The 20,159-nt window shown below is 42.6% G+C and overlaps 1 pseudogene; it reads left to right on the top strand.

Moving 5' to 3' along the window:
* The window catches only part of LOC138287170 (neuronal cell adhesion molecule-like), a 246,893-nt pseudogene that overhangs the window by 131,557 nt on the left and 95,177 nt on the right, over positions 1–20,159 (top strand).

Below are 20,159 nucleotides of genomic sequence, written 5' to 3'. Positions count from 1 at the left end.
TGTCTGCACCACACTGTGGGTGGGGTGGAGTAAGGGCAGGATCTTTTGGATAAAGTTATCTGCAAGTTGATGCTCCGACTACAGCCTTGATTTGACCTGAAACAGACATGCCTGCATGATCGTGAAGACCTACATTTTGATGTAAGTGAGGAACATCCCCGATTCCATGGCAATTCATAAAGATTGGACTTCTGTTCTGTTCTGCTACTCTAGATTACATTTAATGGACTTTGTTTTATTTATGAGATCATACAATCTCTAGTAATCCATATTTAGAGTGAATGGCGATGTTGGTTGCTTAAGAAATAAGAGTTTTCCACTATGTTTTCCTCATAATTATCCACCCATAAAGGCCAGAAAGGCAGACATGTTACAACCATCACGGAATGCTAATGCATCCTACCAGAAAAGCATCGTTAGTCACCATTGTCTATGTTTACATTAGCATTTTGAATTACAGCTATTTTGTATTACAAAATGATGGTTAAATGAAACAAAATGCACCTGGCGTTTCCGGAAAGACTAAACATGCAGAGTGCTCACATTTTCACGAGCCATCTGATTGAATTTTCCTATTGTAGCATTCATTTAAATTGAAACCGCGTTTGATGCATTGAGGGGGAATTATAATGCCTGACTAATGTATCCTGGTTGCAAAAATAACAATTTTAAAAACTGCTAAGAAGAGAAAATATAAGGCGTCAGATAAAGATTTATAGAATTTGGGAAGCAGGAAGGCAGATAGTTTTTGTTCCAAAATGTACAGTTTCTGCATTTGAGATACATAGGTAACCTGTACAGCATTTTTTTAAAAATCCAGCGATAAGCGGTTTCTTACTTTAAAGGGCACAGTTGGCTTACTGCAGGTACAAATGTAAAAAATCACATTGTAGGCAGTCACTGTATTAAGGCACGCGAGGCGGCCTCCGTGAGCTAGAAGAGCAGGGCTTAATCTATAATGAAAGAGCAAGTGCCAGTGACCAAAGATTTCTCAGAAGGCGAATATCGGGGAAGTCGAATACCAAGGCTGCCTAGTCTTGCTTCCACTCGATGCCTCCTTAATCCAGCTCGTACGCGTCCTGCCCCTTTATCACCTCATTCAGCTTCTCTTACTCCTTGCTAGAGCCCTGTGTCACTGTTTTTCCATTTTTCCTTTCCTTCTTCTTTCCCCCTTTTTGTGTTTTTCTCTCTCTTGCTTTCGATCAAAGTCTGTTGAGGAAAAACAAGTTAATATACAAAAAAGGTACACTGTTCCAAAAGTGCTCAAATAACCTAGGGCACACTGAGGTGTCAGGAGCAAAGACCCTCAAGCATCACAATGGATGGCTGGCATCATCATTGGGAAATGCTCCTCGCCAGGCCGGCGCTGCAACGCCTGACGGGCTCCCCTAAAAGGGAAGCACTCAACCGTACTGTTCTGATGGAAACTAATCAGACAGGAATGCCTATATTAAGGCACCAGCATACGCTCGGAGAGAATAAGATGTAAGACTAAAATTGGTTATTCATCCCGAAAAAAGTTACATTCCTTTAATTAATATACTCGGATGAAGACCAAGACTAAAATCAAAAAGGAAAGTAATAAACTGAGTATTGATGCTCAATTACTTTCAAAGAGCAACGAACTATCGGGGTCTGTAATAATCACAGTACCCTCAGAATAAGGTCGACATGTTTCGCGTCGTGTGGTCCTCAAGGATCCAGTGACGCTTCATCAGGACCAAAAAAAAAGGCAATTGTTAAGGTAATTCTTCTCCAATTAAAAAGGAAAAATGTGACGAAAATTAAATATATATACCGGTCACTTACATTTTTAAGTCAAACTGGCTACGTCACTATCAGGTCGCCCATCCCTTAATCAGGATAGGGCTCCTTGAGAGGCACGTTTCAGGGACTTGGAAACACGTAGCATTAGTATTCCAGGTCCGTAGCTATGGACCTACCCTCCGTAAACGGCGTCTCGAGACGCCGTCAAACTGGCTACGTCACTATAAGGTCACCCATCCCTTAATCAGGATAGGGCTCCTTGAGAGGCACGTTTCAGGGACTTGGAAACACGTAGCATTAGTATTCCAGGTCCGTAGCTATGGACCTACCCTCCGTAAACGGCGTCTCGAGACGCCGTTTACGGAGGGTAGGTCCATAGCTACGGACCTGGAATACTAATGCTACGTGTTTCCAAGTCCCTGAAACGTGCCTCTCAAGGAGCCCTATCCTGATTAAGGGATGGGCGACCCGATAGTGACGTAGCCAGTTTGACTTAAAAATGTAAGTGACCGGTATATATATTTAATTTTCGTCACATTTTTCCTTTTTAATTGGAGAAGAATTACCTTAACAATTGCCTTTTTTTTTGGTCCTGATGAAGCGTCACTGGATCCTTGAGGACCACACGACGCGAAACATGTCGACCTTATTCTGAGGGTACTGTGATTATTACAGACCCCGATAGTTCGTTGCTCTTTGAAAGTAATTGAGCATCAATACTCAGTTTATTACTTTCCTTTTTGATTTTAGACTTGGTCTTCATCCGAGTATATTAATTAAAGGAATGTAACTTTTTTCGGGATGAATAACCAATTTTAGTCTTACATCTTATTCTCTCCGAGCGTATGCTGGTGCCTTAATATAGGCATTCCTGTCTGATTAGTTTCCATCAGAACAGTACGGCTGAGTGCTTCCCTTTTAGGGGAGCCCGTCAGGCGTTGCAGCGCCGGCCTGGCGAGGAGCATTTCCCAATGATGATGCCAGCCATCCATTGTGATGCTTGAGGGTCTTTGCTCCTGACACCTCAGTGTGCCCTAGGTTATTTGAGCACTTTTGGAACAGTGTACCTTTTTTGTATATTATATTGTTGGGAGACTGTACACTGGACCACTTAAACTCCCGGTCCCTCTCCTTTGCCTCTAGAGGAAAAACAAGTGTCAGTCCCTAAAAATGAGTGCCGGTGAGCTCCACTTCCAACCACCGGTTCAAATTAAGCACTTAGCAAGAGTTTTATTTATGCACACATGCATTTGTAAGCGCTGAAAAGTCAAAGTAAAGCATTCGAATACAGCATAGTAAACATGTTCCATCTCCCTGGGAACAAGGGGTCTGTGTCCCATTGAATGACACCCGTGCTCCCCAGAGATGAGGGGCACATCAGAGTACTTCCTTTCCAAGTTATACACCTGTGTTTTGCCAGCCACACCAGATTGGTGCTGATAGTTCACATCAACCATCATTGGCTTTCACCAGTGTTCAGCTGATACTGTGGGGTTCATAGTGCTTCAGGAAATGAATACTCACTCTGTTCCATTAAAATGTTTAGTGCACGCTACAAGGTGACCCTTTTGCAAGGGCGTCCTTGGTCGCATTCTGTACAGGACTCTGAAGTAACTGTGAGGTGACACGCAGTGCTACATAAAACCTCTAAATGCAGCAAAAAATATTGGTTCAAGACAACAGGTTTGTTGTGCACCAGGAACAATGCCATTTTTAAAATATATTTGATCATTACAGTTTTTGTAGATAAAACAAAAGTGATAGCAAATCAACCCCTGGCCTTCATTGTGAAAGCTTGTATTTTTTTCACATTTGTCAGTATTGAAGTTGTCCACCACCTGTAGTTGGTGCTACTGTAATGTACGTTGTTGATACTCTTTTGTGAGAAATAGATTGTAATAATAGACTATGCCGACATCATCCCCACAGAACGGTATATATGCGCATACACACACACGAACTCACACATATATGAATATATAAAATTTCTGCAGTGGATTTCACTTTGATGGACAACATAATATTGCAGTTGTATTTCTACAGTGCATGTGCGCCTGTGCTTAATTTGTAAATAAAAATGTGCTGGTGCCCAAAGCCGTCTTCTTAAACATGCGGAAGCTGCAATTAAATGTGGGAGCACAGAATACTGAGACAGCATAATCCTGAAGGCATCTTGGGCCTCTTCAATCCATTTACAGCCCCTCCCTGCCCCTTCAGCTCACTCCTGCAGCTTTCTGCTTTCTTCCTTTGTGACACGTTTTCGTTTTTCTCTTCCTCCGTCTTCCCCATATATGTCTTTTGCTCCCAATAAACGCTTGAGGGATAAAATTAAGCGCCGGCCCTCAAAAATAAGTGCCGGTGCTCCGCACCAGAAACAACTAGCAAATTAAGCACTGATGTGCACACCCAATTAAGTTTCTTGCCGCAATTGACAAGTAAACACTGCTTATTGTTTCCTACCTAAATGGTGCTCCCTTTATCAATCTAAACCTTGATCCTGAGGTGGAATGAAGCTCCTAGTAGTGGATGTATTGGTGCCAAGAACCACCAGCCTCTGGTTTATTTAGTAAGTAGAGCAAGAAAAACGTGTTTCTCATCATGGAGAAACCCTGCTTCACTTCTGTTTTTGCTTTTAAGTTTAAAAACAAAATCATATTACCATATTACTTCAAACAAGTGTTTACATTAGAAATATATAAATTGCATATAAAATAAGGTAAAGAATGTTGATGAAAGGAAGTTCATGTAGTCACCTTTTACCTACATTATCAGCTGTCACACCTCAAGTTACTGCGGCCATATTGGAAGGGGAGGAAGGTACCATCATTCGTATGTGGCATCCGGTGCTTAATTTGTAAATAAAAACATGCCGGTGCCCAAAGCCCTCTGTTAGAAATGGGGTCTTTGGTTGGCAGTCACGTTACCCCCTGTCCAAGCAATGACCCTCACTCTAGTCAGGGTAATGGAGAATCACCCTCTGTTAACCCCCCCTCACCCCACTGATAGCTTGGCATGAGCAGGCAGGCTTAGCTTCAGAAGCAATGTGTAAAGTATTTGTACCAACACACACAGTAATTTAGTGAAAACACTACAAAATGACACAACACAGGTTTAGAAAAATAGATAATATTTATCTAACAAAACAAGACCAAATACAATAAAAATCCACAATATACAGTTAAAAATGTAAATGTAGCATGTAAAAGTATGAAAACAATGCCTTGAGGAACAAAGACTGCAAGATGGTATTTTGTGACATTGTGACGGAGTTGTTTCCTACAATGCGACGCCAATGGCGCCGTTTATTGAGTCTTTCGACCCCCAGGTACAGTATCTTAATTAAGAACAAGTAGAAAACAGGCTGGTGCACGGAGTCAGGGAGAGTGGCGTCACTAGGTCGGATGCAGCGTTGGTTCCGGTGCCACGGGGCAGAAGGACTGCGGCATTGCGCATCGGGTCGGGTCCTCACTACAGGGCAGTGGAGGTGAAGCTGTGTCAGATGCGAAGTCGGTCCCTTCATTCCGGCAGATGCAACGTCCGTCGGAGTCACAATTCTGCGGGGTGACCTCACCAGGTCACAATGATGTCACAGGGCCGCAGGCACTGCGATGGCTTCAGGTTGTCACGGACGTTGGACTTATGACACTCCGGTGTCAGCGAGGTCGCGCCGGATCATCGGCTGCAGTGACGCAGGGCCTACAAGGTCGTCGGACTTCTACGAGGTCCACGGCCTCGGGGCAGGCGGCGTCGCGGTTCCAGGGTAGCGGCATCAGCTCACAGGGTCATCGGATTCGTCACACTCAGCAAGGTCCAAGGCCTCGGGGCAAGCAGCGTCACGGTTCCAGGCAGCGACATCCTTTGCAAAGTCACACAGTGTGGTCCGACATCGCTAGACTGGTTTTTCTCCAGGAATTCACTTTCAGGGGTCCAGGAACTGGAATGGCACCCTCTGGCAAGCTAAAGTCCACAGCAAGTAGACTCAGGTCTGGTTGGTAAAGCCTTTTCTGTCCCTGAGGCTTCAAAACAGGAGGCAAGCTATACTCCAAGCCCTTGGAGTTACTTCTCAAGCAGGAATGCAACAAAGTCCAGTCTCTGTCTCCTTGCACAGGCAGAAGCAGCAACTCCAGGACAGCCCAACACAGCACATTCACAGGCCAGGGCAGCACTTCTTCTCAGCTCTTCAGCTCTTCTCCAGGCAGAGGTTCGTCCTGAATCCTTGAAGTAATTCAGGTCCTCTTCTTATACTCCTTTCTGCCTTTGAAGTTGACCTACTTCAAAGAAAAGTCTCTGTTGTTTTCAAGATCCTACCTTATCCAGGCCAGGCCCAAGACACACAACAGGGGGTTGGAGACTGCATTGTGTGAGGGCAGGCACAGCCCTTTCAGGTGTGAGTGACCACTCCTCCCCTCCCTCCTAGCACCCGATGACTCCTCAGGATACACCCCAGCTCCCTTTGTGTCACTGTTTAGAGAGAGGTGCAAACAGCCCAACTGTCAAACTGACCCAGACAGGGAATCCACAAACAAGCAGAATCACAGAATAGTTTAAGCAAGAAAATGCCTACTTTCTAAAAGTGGCATTTTCAGCACACAATCTAAAAACCAACTTCAGTAAAAGATGTATTTTCAAAGTGTGATTTCAAAGACCCCAAACTCCAGATGTCGATCTGCTCCCAAAGGGAATATGCGCTTTAAGAATATATAAAGGCAGCCCCCATGTTAACGTATGAGAGGGATGTGTCACGTTGTAGATGCTCCTCAGACTCGGCGCGATGCAAATAAGGGTCCGCCTCCTGACTCCACCAAGTCACCTATATAAACCACGGTGCATTGGAGTAATCGGGTGAGGGAAGGAAGGGGAAGGAACAGCAGGGACGGGATATCTGTAAAGAGAGGAATACACAGTGTTAATATCACATTGCCTGTCTACTCTCGCAATGTCTCGCTAAAGTACCAACGACCGTACCTGCCCCTAACTCATGAGGGCAGAACTAGTCCAACACCTATCTGTGCTCCATCTGAATCATAGATGGACGCCCCAAGCCAACAAGTAAATACCGATGATCGCTAATGGGTTGCTCAACACCCACATTTATACAAGATAGTCACGAAATAATGAGGAGACAAAAACGAAGAGAAAGGGAATAAAATTAACGATGATAAGAACATATCTCGTAGTCCTTTCTATGACTCAGTTAATCCACTAAGCCCCATGTCATAGTCACGCAATTTGTAGGAATAACCCGGTGTTATTTCATTACGTATTGAAAAGAAAAATCGTCCCGGCAGTTCAATTCCCGCAAAAATAAACATTAACCCCTTGTCGTAGCCAAACATATAATGTTCTCTGGCCCCAAGGATAATCGAGCTTTATTGGTAACTCAAACAAAAGACCGCCGTGCTTCAGAAGTTACCAGAGTCCTTGTCGAACTGAAAAAAGAAAGGCGAGGGATTCCGGCACCAAATCGTCTCACCGCTTACCACCTCTCCTTCGTGGCAGGTTCCCCTGGGAAAATAAACTCGACACTCCCCCTGATAATTGGGAAGGTCCCCGGCTCCACGGAAAACCGGAGGAGGAATTAAACCTCCTAAGCAAACAACTCAACCTCGGAAACGCCGACAGCAAGAGCCCTCGCTGTCCATCCGACTGGTTTCTAGGAAACGAATAACGCACATTACTTCCTGTATGTGCTTGCTTTTTAAGCGACCTCTTCCCCTCTAGGCGTCATGGGATATGTAGTCCAAAAGGACTATGTATCCCGATCGGCAATGTAGGCGCCGTGGCTAACACCTGACAGGATGGGCCTTGTAACAGTGAAAACCGAATTTGGCAGTATTTCACTATCAGGACATGTGAAGCACATCAGTACATGTCCCTCCTTTAACATACACTGCACCCTGCCCATGGGGCTACCTAGAGCCTATCTTAGGGGTGCGTTAAATGTATAGTAAGGAAAGGTTTAGGCCTGGCAAGTGGGTACACTTGCCAAGTCAAATTGGCAGTTTAAAACTGCAATCCCAGACACTGCAGTGACAGGTCTGAGCCAAGTTTGCAGGGCTACTAGTGTGGGTGGCACAACCAGTGCTGCAGGCCCACTAGTAGCATTTGATTTACAGGCCCTGGGCAACTCTAGTGCACTGTAATAGGGACCTACTAGTAAATCAAATATGAATATCATGGAAAGCCAATTACACATACATTTTACATAGGAGCACTTGCACTTTAGCACAGGATAGCAGTGGCAAAGTGCCCAGAGTAACAAAAACAACAAAAAAAGAGTCCAGCACACATCAACAACCTGGGAAACAGAGGCAAAAAGTTAGGGGAGACCACACCAAGGATGCCAAGTCTAACATCCTCCTCTTAAAGACAAGGCTGCTGCAATTAAATGTGCAAACACAGAATACTAAGGCAGCATAATCCTGAACTCATCTCGGGCCTCTTCAATCTGTGTACAGCCACTCCCTCCCCCTTCAGCTCACTCTTGCAGCTTTCTGCTTTCTCCCATTGTGAGGCTTTTCTGTTTGTCTCTTCCTCGTCTTTCCCATATGTGTCTTTTGCTTGCAGTAAATGCTTGAGGCAGAAAAATAAGTGCCGGCCCTAAAAAATAAGTGCCGGTGCTCTGCACCAGAAACAACAAGCACAAATTAAACACTGGTGGCACCTCATATCTCTCCTCAAATGCTCAAGAAGCAGCTTGTTACATTTGCATTCATGTACGTGTGCATGTAGACCTACTTTTTAACAAAACATTGCAATGGCTTAATCTATTTGTTTTTACTCACAATTTATTGTGAATGGTCCTTTCCGTGCCACTGTTTCAAGTGTCATGGAGGTAAGAAAGAATGCAAGGTAGGTATAAAATAATTATGTAATGTATTCTGTCAAACACTTTAGACATGTGAACTCATTACTAATTTTCTATTCTGAATTACAGCTCTCTTACTGGAAAGTTCATAATTTATCAAAACGAAGTAGACGGCATGTGGAGAACACATCCTTGACTTTTAAAGGGAACAGAACGCACGGAATGCTGCCCGGACTGGACCCATTTAGCGACTATGCACTCAATGTTAGAGTAGTAAATGGCAAAGGAGAGGGACCTGCAAGCCGTGATGAGTTTTTTCAGACTCCTGAAGGAGGTATCCAATTTTAAATTCAATTTTTAATTAAAATTTAAAGTATGCTTACATTATCTTTGTTTGTAATTTACGGAAGGGCAGCACAGAACACCCTACCCAGGCAGAAGGTGAAAGAAAAGTCTTCACATCATTAGTAACTGAATCAAGAAAGTGATCCAATTGATCTGCCATGCCACCGACCTACCCATATTACCAGAAGGGAGTGACCCATCAGAGGAGGTTCTGGGCTTCCTTATTGTTAGACCACGTGTGCCCCCAGCTCAGAGAGGCAGTCGCGAGCATGGCTGTTTCGAAGATAACTTCACAAATGAGATAGAGAGCTGAACATTTTTAAGCCATTTTGCAGAGACAACCTTGTTAGCAACAGGCTCTTTGTCAAGATCAAAAATTCAACTCACACAATCTGCAGTGATAAGAGAATACTTATTTCAAAATTCTTCCCTGAATATTTGTAGTGCCTCAAAAAGCTCTGCACTTTTGTGGCACTAGTTTGAATGGAACTATATTGAGGGGATTTTTGAGGCGAAATTTGCACTCAGGTGGAACAATTTGCTGTTGCCATTAAGAGACCATTGCAACCACTGTGGGAATGTTGCAACCACTGTCCTCCACTTTAGCAACGTATCTTAGAACTGACCGTATCTCATTACTATCCTTTTACTGGGATCTTCTATCATCCACTATGAATTGTTTAAAAATCTGCTTCAATAGGTTTGAGATAATCATGGTCAAAGTTTAAAATCAATAACAGAATACCGCCATTTTCAGCCTCAACCCAATTTCACGAGAGTTAAGTTTATGTGAGAAAGATGAGCAGGGCTGCCCCTAATCTCATGAAGCAGATGCTATTTTCTGCTAGGATGGAGTGGGTTATTTTGTGCATATGGGTTCATGCAGAGCACCAATGGCAAGACCCACCCAGATGGTAAATGTTAGCCCAAACTGGGTAGATAAGGGAAAATACATCTGGAAAGATAAGGACTCTCTGAAGAAAGGTGGTGCAGTAGAAAGATATCTCACACATAATTGCACCCAGATTAGAGATGGCACTACAGTGTAAATTATTTTATATGATTGTGTTGAAATTCTGGCAGGGCGTGCAGGGACGCATGTTTGCTGTTGATATATAGGGAATATCTCAGATGTCTTTACCCATTTGGATATTGTAAAATTTGTAGGTTTTGTTAGGCTAATTCTAAACATAAAAACAATACTCCATCCTGAAAAGTGGGCAGCAAAGAGAGAGACACTGTGAGAGAAAGATAGAGAGAGGGGGAGTAGAGAGAAAGAGAGAGTGAGAGAGAGAGAGTAATGAGAATGAACAAAACATATTTTCCAGTGAGGTTGAGCCTTTACCAGTTACACGTCGACGATGGATACAGATGCTTTTTTCTCTGTACCACTCTGTCACTCTCTCGCTCAATCTCTTTCTCTCCCTCTTTTGAGTCTCTCTCTTTCCTTCACTCTCTGCCTCTTTCCTTGTGTTGCTGAACATTTAAAGTCATGCTCGTCAGAGCAATTGCAGATGATTTAGTAGTGTGTGAATACGTCAAAGTGTAGAAACAGATGTATCATGTCAATTCTTTCTTTTATCAAGTTCCAAGTGAGCCATCATACTTGAAGATTACTGACGCAACGCTTGACTCGCTGACACTGGAATGGGGTCCACCTGTCAAGCCTAACGCATACTGACCGAATATACTGTGAAGTATCAACCAAGTAAGTTAAAAGAAATCTTAGCAATATTTTAATCATGTACAAGCTTACCCAGGTGAACATTTCTGGAATATCTTCTACTTCATGCATCACTAGTAGATTTTGTATTTAATACTTACAAATATGACGAACGAAATGTAGAAAATGCTCTGCAGAGCAATTGTTGAGTGTTTTCAAGAATCGCATCAATCAAAATCCTCAATACATTTCAAAGAGAACATTTGGTCCCCAGGGAAAGCAAACACTGCGACAAGGCATTAGTCTTTAAGGGTCTTTCCAAGTACTTCATTATGGCTCATAATTTATGAGTCCTGCGCCTGTGGGTATATTGTAAACAAACAAAACGCCTGTATTTAACAGCATTCTCCATTGAGTTCCTTCTCCAGTGGATGGGGTATCCCTGCTGATTCCAGCCGTAGAAAGGCTGCAATGTAGTTTATCTGCAGAGCTCACTGGAGTCACAGTTACTCTGTCACTTTTATGATTTTAACAGCATTGTCGAAAATGCAGCTGTTTGGTCTGTTATACATCACATGCTCTCAAAGAAGATTTCATGCTCCCTAGATCTCTTTGAAACTTATACAAAGCAAATCGATGTGTGCGCATGCGCCTCTCTGAAAGGAGTGTCCTCTGACACCATCTATGCATTCATCCACCCGCATACTTCATCCAGTGCGGAGGGGAGGAACTAGGGACAAACATCCACCTCACTCTTATTCAAAATAATTTGTACTCCATCTGATTTCACACAAAGGAAAACTTTTTCCATGCAGCAGATAAATTAGAGGGGTGAGGTAAGGATTAAATAAAAGATGAGATCGGGAGAAATCCATGCAGCAGATAAACCGGAGAGGTGAGGTAAGCAGAAGGAGAAATCCAGATTGACGTCTCCATGCCATTGGTTTGAACATTGAGGAGAACAGACCCAGCTGGATCATTTGAAGTTTCTCTGCAAGGGAGGAAACAGTTCACTCCAGCACCAGATTATGGAGATCAAGGAGTCTCTTCAAGGACATCAAATATCACAAATTAATATAATAACATTAGGGCACTGCAGTGATTCTCATTTGCTATGTAACATAGATCGATCGTATGAGTGAGGTCACTATAGCCACAGTTCTTACAGTGAGCTACAAATCAGCCTAAAAGGGGTGGAGTAAAGCAGTGTCTTCAGGTTTCTGCCACTGAGCTGTCACTGCTCTTTCCACCGTGTTTGCTGCAAAGGGCAGAAGTGGCTAGTAGATTAAAGTTAGTTACATTTTAAGAATTCTAGCATTATAGTGTGAGGCATTTGCAGTGGCTCCTCACCCTTGGTAGCCAAACCCAGCTACTCTCAAAACACATTCGTATTTCTGCACCAAAGAAGTTTAAACAACGCATTTTGTGAAATGTAGTACTATAGTCATTATGCCATGATCCTTTAGCTCTTATTTAACTTATAATGACCCTGCTTCAAAGATGTAGAAGTGTTAATGTCTGTCAGTGTGGCAAAAATATGCATGTTTTCTTACTGATGCACTAATGTACGACCATTTTGATTTGCCACTTGCAATTTGTGATTATTTGCAAGTCACAAATTGCGAGTCCCAAAACAAAATGTACAATAGTGTCAAGCACACTGTTTGTGATTTGCAAATAGGCTGCTGGGGACATGCCTCATTACAATTCATTACAATGTTGTCTCTGACTGCTTTTTAAATAAAGCAGTTTTTTCATTAATGCAGCCCGTTTTCCACAAAGGAAAAAGGGATGCATTTAAAAAATATAAATGAAACATTTCACTTTCACTTTTTTAGAGTAGGCAGTGGCCAGTGGGGCCACTGCCTGCTCTGAAAAAATGTTGGCGCCCCTATTCACAAAGTGGAAGGGGTCCCTTAGGGACCCCTTCCCGTTTGTGAGTAAATTACTACCAGTTTGAAATTGGTGGTACCTGAGATTGTTTTGCGACTACATTCACGGTTGCAAAACAATCATACATGAGCCTGCGAGTCACAATTAGCAAGGGACGCCCTGGGCACACCCTTTCCTAATAGCGAGTCTCAATCCCTATTTTGCAAGTCGGTAACAGGTTACTGCCTTGCAAAATAGGGATGGTACATGCTTCAAGGCCATTTTGAGATCATAAAAGGCAAATATTGCTGTTAGAAATGGGGTCTTTGGTTGGAAGTCAGGTTACTCCCTGTCCAAGCAAGGACCCTCACTCTAGTCAGGGTAAAAAAGAATCACCTTCAGCTAACCCCTGCTTACCCTCTTCGTAGCTTGGCACAAGCAGTAGGCTTAACTTCAGAGTGCTAGGTGTAAAGTATTTGTACCAACACCCACAGTAACTTAAGGAAACCGCTACAAAATGACACAACACAGGTTTAGAAAAATAGAGAATATTTATCTAAACAAAACAAGACCAAAACGACAAAAATCCACAATACACAAGTCAAGTTATCAATTAAAAAGCAAAAAGAGTCTTCATGTAGTTTTAAACACACACTTACACTGTTAGTGTGAAAATTTACCTTGGGTGCGTCATAAATAACCCCGCGTGGGTGAGTGTGCATCAAAAAGGGCTTGTGATGCGTCGATTTCACTCACAAGCGAGACCTTGCATCGTTTCTCCTTTTGTCAGGTCAGGCGTGTTGTTTCTTCTCTCCGCAGGAGAGCTATGCGTCAATCTGCACTCTCGGGTACGGGCAGGCCTTGCGATGTTTTTACATGCCCAGTGGTGCTTGCGTCGGAAATCCAGCCGCACGATGATCTGAAAACCACGCAGCGCGGGTTGTGATTTCACCAGCCTCTGTCAGTGATGCTGTGCGTCATTTCTCCAGCTCCATGCATTGATTCTTCAGTCACGTTACAAGCGAGCATCGATTTTCAGCCGCGAAGCCGGCAGCGCGTGATTTCCCAGCCGCATATCGGAGTCAGGGCAATCTTTTCCCCGTGCGTGGATTTCTTCCTCTTAGGCTGCCAGCTTCTCCTTTCAGGGTCCCAGGAACTGGATGGGCACCACAGGGCAGACTAGGAGTCTCTCCAGAGACTCCAGGTGCTGGCAGAGAGAAGTCTTTCCTGTCCCTGAGACTTCAAACAACAGGAGGCAAGCTCTAAATCAAGCCCTTGGAGATCTTCACAAGATGGAAGGCACACTAAGTCCAGTCTTTGCCCTCTTACTCTGGCAGAAGCAGCAACTGCAGGATAGTTCCACAAAGCACAGTCACAGGCAGGGCAGCTCTTCTTCCTCAGCTCTTCAGCTCTTCTCCAGGCAGAGGTTCCTCTTGGTTTCCAGAAGTGTTCTAAAGTCTGTGGTTTTAGGTGCCCTTCTTATACCCAATTTCTCCTTTGAAGTAGGCCTACTTCGAAGCAAAGTCTCTCTTGAATGTGAAATCCTGCCTTGCCCATGCCAGGCCCCAGACACTCACCAGGGGGTTGGAGATTGCATTGTTTGAGGGCAAAGAGGTGTCTTCTCCCACCAGGAGCATTTCTTTATTTTGCCCTAACTTTGTGAAGGGCTTCCACCTAGTAAGTCTGAGGCTTCAAAATGCACTAACCCACAATGGGATGCACTGAAGTCCAAAGACAATAATATCTCAGAGGTCACTGATTGGATTATATTTCTCTTCATGATCGGAGTTTTATCTGCGTTACATGTTTTTCTCAACAAGAAAGAGAAAGGACTTAGGCAATGCCTTCATTACATACACCATGCTCAGAATCTGGTTCTTTTTCCATTGTTACCCAGGAATATTAGGTTTAAAAATGTTTTTCTTTTTGTGTTCTACAAAATATATTGTTTTGTTGGCTAGTTGCCGTGAAAAAAAACAGTAAAGTACCTTCGATCAAAAAGAGAATCAAGAAGAGAATGTAATCCAATCATTGACCTCTGAGGTATTTTTGTGCTGATTGAGGGATTGTGGATAGTGCAATTGCAATGATGAAAAAAGAAAACTATCAATGAAAAAAAATAAAAGGAAGGGTAGCATAGTAGAACAAATCATGTGTATATATTAATTTGTATTTATATAGAAACATATTGAAGTCTTAAAATATTACTATGTGGTGAGATAATACGCAAACACAAGAAGTTTCATACAAATTCATCACAGGTAAGGAAACATGAGCAATAGGTTTGCTAACGCGTCCCTTTATGATAATTTATTACACATCAGGACTCGTTTTAGGTCAATGAATCTTTTGACCCAGTTGAGAGACACCTTAGGACGAGATAGCTAATCAATATGTCAATCAATACATCAGTAATGTCATCAATACTTATTATAACAATACATTTCACTTTAGTCAAAGTCATTAATCAATTCAAAACGCTCCCATGACCTTACAGTCATGAATAACCACACCAGTTTAGTAGAATTTTATGAATTTGTATTCCCTATTGTTTACAATTCTATAAGCAAATGCGTCAGTCTCAAAACCAAGAAACATAATAGCATAGTCACGATATGGCAATTTTGGTAGGATTTCATTAAGGCGAAAATCACAAACATCAGAACATAACACGGTGTGAACATAGATCAATTTAGCAGAGTGTCAATAACGCGTCAGTTCAACAAAGCATAGTTTCAGTCGTTTGCCTATTTGTGTCAGTTTAGTGAACACCTGTCCTAACCACTCATTAGCATTGGCATGTTGGGCTTCATGCAAAACGATTTAGAACACCAATTTGGAAAACATCTAACTATGGTCCCTGTCAAAAGTAAGCAGTTGGTACCTAGAAAGGAAAAGCAAACAGACAAATCACAATTGTATTGTCATAGTTACCCTCCAAAGTTTAGTTCAGCGCACAGGCTCAGTCTTCGTCTTCAGGACATCAGTCAAATCACCATCAGTCAGAACTCAGCTCTGGGGTAAAATGGGCACTTCCCTCATAGGGAAGTAAAGTGTAAAATGGGCAATCTTAGGACGAGGATGGTTTTAAGCAAACCAATAAGTCACCAAACGGAGTGACAAAGTTTCTGGATAAAATCAATAGCATTCCCTAATCCACCTAAATGGCTCCCCGTGTCATGGGTTTTTATCCCTTTTTCGTTGTACATTCCCCCAGAATTCTATTGGACATTTGTTATACCCCACTATCTTTAACCTATCAGAAAACACATTATGTCACCCCATATTATTTTACAAGTCTCTCATTGGTTCTCCTGTTCGATGCCTTCAGAGGTGGCACGTCCGGTAAGATTTAATCTTTCTGTAATTCTTTTCACATCTTTTGGTCAGTAACTCCATTGTCTTCACCGGTTTGAATGACCTCGTACATTACATTAATCTACACTGTTTCATTTTGTTTTAATATCACCCTACAAGCAATGAAGAATGTGTGAGAACGGATCTAGCATGGTTACATTCGGCTTCTAGTTTTGAAGCAAACAAGAGGTCATGTCCTTTTGCGAGTCAGCACACTGCAAGATAGGAAAAATACATTTAATATGAGAGCCAAGCAGCTAAGCTTCGGCTCATGCTAACTTAAGGCCTACAAGGATTTCAGCACAAATTCAATAACTCAATGATTAATAATTAGTATAAACTTATTCAATATAATAATACATAAACTTTTTAGTCATCATTATTGGTCCCCGTATACATTGGTGGCCACTCCCCGTGGTCACATTTCAAGTGCGCGTTTAAGCAAAATTTTACTATTACAGTTTCTATGCGGCATTATCACACATTAATTCATAAACATTTCATGTTAGAATAGATTATATATGTTACGCTCTCTCAGTCCCTCCTCTGATGACGTGCGTCATCACACAAACCTTTTCCTTTGACCTTTCACTTTTAATTTTTCACCTTGCGCATAATGCGCATTTCAACATCTTGTCCCTTGTGTGAACTTTCCCAAATTTCATTAAACATTTTCTCCCTTTCACTTTCTTCATTGTTCTTGTTTCTCTTTGTCCAATTTCTTTTAATGTTATCATTAATTTTGCATGCTCTCCATATAACTAATAAACAGGCCAAAACAATTATTATACCCCCTAGTATTTTTGCAAGAACCCCATTCCAAATGTTGCTAAACCAACTCCCTACTCTGGCAATTCATTTTCCCACTTTCTCCCACACTCCAGGTTCCTTCAAATCTGCACTATCTATAGTTAGGTTAGTAAGCATACCTCTAATCTTTTTACTATTATCGGGTATATATGAGCAACAATGACGCTCGTTGAGCATCTTGTAGACTCCGCCGCTCTTTGCTAAAAGAATGTCCAAAGCAAGCCGATGTTGAAGAGTCATAGCTCTTTCCGCAGCAAGTTCAGTATCCATCAGGAGTATAGCCCCTGTGAAGTTTGTCAGCATGTTATCCACAATAGTAGACAACTTTAGAATCTTTATGGAATTTAAGATAACCCCTACTGAAGGAATTATGGCTCCAAATATGTCACCAACGACAGCAGCCGCTGTCTCTCGTTTTTGTCTAGCATGTTGTAATTCAGACGTTATAGGTATTAGCTTTAAGTCATCAATCTGGTAAATCTTTGGGAAAACTATTCCCAAATAACATGTCCCATACCATCCCTCAGGGAGACGGTAATAAGCATTAAGTCCACAGATATAATAGATTCCAGGGTTCGCTGGGTCCTGTCCATTTAACATGAATGTCCATTTACTCTGAAACAAAAACACATGCCTGCATTCACTCGTTCCCACAAATAAAGTGTCATGTTCAGATTTCGGCCTATATATACAAAGCCTTCCTACATGTGATGCATCTATAGTTAGTTTGCCTTGCGTCTTTATTGCAGTGTAAGCATAGTCATTTGCATATGTGCATTTCTCTAGCCCCTTTTATAGTCGCTCTTTCAAAGCTTTGCGTCTATTATCAGTGTGATCTAAGAAGCTTTTCTCTACAGGTGTTAATAAGCAGGTCAGATTGTTGCGGTGTGCATAAGCTGTCCCAAATGTAAGTGTCGGTTCAAAGAAACCTCTAACTAATTTTATACTATGCTCCTTAGCCAACTTGTTCAAAAACTCAATCACTGGCACAAAAGAAAACACCACATCCAAATTTGAATAAAAATCTTGCACATGCTCTTGATTATAGAATCTCGTTAGTAGCAAACTACAACTTATCTCATAGGTTAATGGCAAGCTATAATAAGTGACCCCTTCTTGTACTGATGAAGGAATCTTTGTGCACACATAACAGTTCTTTGCATCCATGGTTTCAACATACTCATTCAGCAAGCGATAGAAGACATTAGTGGAAAGTTCCCCTTTTGAGTTAGTTCCCTCATGCAAGTGTTTCGTATCTTGCTCAAACTTTTCCCACGGTGTTAGAGTTGTAGTCTCAGGTTTTGAAGCATTGTTAGTCGCTTTCTTATCCAACCACGGCATTCCCACAATCACACCTACAATTATTATTGCACACACAATACCTAATATAAGGTAACCAACCACATACTTTACTCTTCTTTCTACTACCTCTATTATAAGCCATGGCCTGTAGAGAATCAGATAGTAGAATAACTCAAAGCAAACAATCAACTTGAGGACAATATAAAAGCTCCTTTTTTTTTTTTTTTTTTTTCAAAGTCTCTCTTTCTTCCTGCGTGTGTTTACAGCATTCCACTCACTCCAGGACCCCATTTGTCAAATCAGATTAGCAGCTTGTCATATTCGGGTTTCAAAGTCAATTCAGGTTATCAGTGTCACATCCGGTAACTTATGAGTCTCTTTCTCAGCTTTCCAGCTTTCAATTTCAATTTCAACTTTGACACAGTCTCTTTCTCTGTTTGAATTCAAGTACCGTATTATTGACCTGGTACTTCACGATCAAAACAGAATGCTAAGAATTCTTGTTGCCATTCAGATGTCGTGGCATATGCCCATTCAGGACCTGCGTACCTTCTATTTGCAGTTCTTTTTCTTTTCAATCTGCGTTCGCCTTGCAATTCTCCTTCACTTAGATCCTTTACTCGGGATGTATCAGTTTCCTCTGTTATTGTTTCACCTGGTACGATCTTTTCTTTCGCAGCCTGCTTCTCTGGCCAGTTATCTCCCTTATGCGTCTTCTTCCTGCTTGTCCTTTCAGGGCGTTGAACAGCACCCTCCTCTTGTGCTATGGTGTTTTCTCTTGAGGGACCTGCAACTGGCTCAGGGGATGCCGGTATGCTTTGATCTCTCTCTACTATTTCCCCTTCTTCTTCTTCTTCTTCTGGGTCTGTAACAGGTTCAAGCTCTAACCCGTATCCGTCTACTTCTGGGAGAACCTCTCCTTGAATTTAGTTCTCCTGCTGCCTCTACTGAGATAGGCACACTGTCAGTTCTCTCGAACTCGGTTACTGTTTGAGGGACTAGGCTGTTCTCAGTGGGCTCTCCTGCAGTCTAAGTTCCTCCTTGGCTGTTTTCTGGCTCTGAGACTTCCTTCTCTGGACTTGCTGAATCGGTAACTTCAAGTTCTTCATCAGTCGGACACGTTACCTTCTTTGTGTGACTGGCATGTATCCAATTTGGAACGCCTGCACATTTCACAGCAGTGGTTGTTGTCAGTATTACTTGATATGGCCCCTTCCAGCGCGGCTCCAAACACAACTTTCTCACGTGCTTCTTGACGACCACCCAGTCACCGGTTTGCAGGGTGTGATCTGGAGCACTGATCGGTGGCAATGTGTTGGCTTCCACCTGGTGGGAAAAAGAGCGAACCACATCAGCCAAACCTTTGCAGTAGTTCAACACCATATCATCTGTGATATTCATAAGAGCATTTGCGGGTACTGCGGGTAGCCTCATAGCTCTGCCCATAAGAATCTCATGGGGTGATAGTCCTGTCTTCTTATCAGGGGTGTTCCTCATCGACATCAGCACTAAGGGCAATGCATCTGGCCATTTCATATTGGTAGCTGCGCACATCTTTGGCATTCTCGACTTCAAGGTACCATTCATTTGTTCTACTAGTCCTGATGCTTCAGGGCTGTAGCTACAATGCAACTTCTGTTGAATGTCTAATGCGGCACACAAGAGCTTAATCACCTCATTGTCTATCTGATTCTAAAGAGACCGGAAAACCGAACCTGGGTATTAGTTCTCCAAGCAGCAGCTTTGCAACTGTGAGACTGTCATTTCGACGTGTGGGGTAAGCTTTAATCCAGTGGCTGAAAACACACACAATCACCAACACGTACTTCAATCCTCCACAAACAGGCATCTCAATGAAATTCATTTGCATCTTGCTAAATGGACCGCCAGCTCTCCCTATGTGGCTCAAAGTTACCACAGTTCCCTTTCCGGCATTCATCTGTTGACAGATGATGCACTTGTGACAGGTAACTTCTGCGGCTTGTCTGAATTTCGGGTTAAACCAGTCAATCTTGAATGACTTGATCATTGTATCTCTCCCAAGATGTGCCTGTCCATGGTAAAGCCTTGCAAATTGTGATAAAAGGCTGTTTGGCAAAACCAGTTTCCCCTCCTCTGAGACCCATAAGTCGTCAGCTCTCTGTACACATTGCATTCTCTGCCAGGAGCGTTTCTCCTCTCTGCTAGCACGACCCTGTAGTGTTTTTAGCTCATCTAGTGTATCAACCACCCTTA

This window comes from Pleurodeles waltl, chromosome 4_1, assembly GCF_031143425.1.
Source record: "Pleurodeles waltl isolate 20211129_DDA chromosome 4_1, aPleWal1.hap1.20221129, whole genome shotgun sequence".
Taxonomy (NCBI): Eukaryota; Metazoa; Chordata; class Amphibia; order Caudata; family Salamandridae; genus Pleurodeles; species Pleurodeles waltl.
The sequence above is the reverse complement of the archived record's forward strand: the minus strand, read 5'-3'. Positions and strand labels throughout refer to the sequence as shown.